Consider the following 274-nt stretch of genomic DNA (forward strand, 5'->3'; position numbering starts at 1 on the left):
CAAGCAGCCATTCAATGGCTAGAGACTGATCTGCCTCAGCCAGGAAGAGCGCAATGATCACAATAACAACATGGGCCAATGAAGCGACATCTTCCACAACTAGACTGAAGAACAAAAAAATGACAGCAACTTGTCTGTTCCCCTTCCCCCAATACCCCAGGACTGTTCCCATCCCCCCAATTCCCCAATAAAAATCTTTTTAAAAAATAAAAAAATAATTATTGATGTCAGGTTTTTTTTTTCTCCCCCACACCCCCACTCTCTCTTCTTCTTT

The sequence above is a fragment of the Hipposideros armiger genome, unplaced genomic scaffold (genome assembly GCF_001890085.2).
Source record: "Hipposideros armiger isolate ML-2016 unplaced genomic scaffold, ASM189008v1 scaffold_1768, whole genome shotgun sequence".
NCBI lineage: Eukaryota > Metazoa > Chordata > Mammalia > Chiroptera > Hipposideridae > Hipposideros > Hipposideros armiger.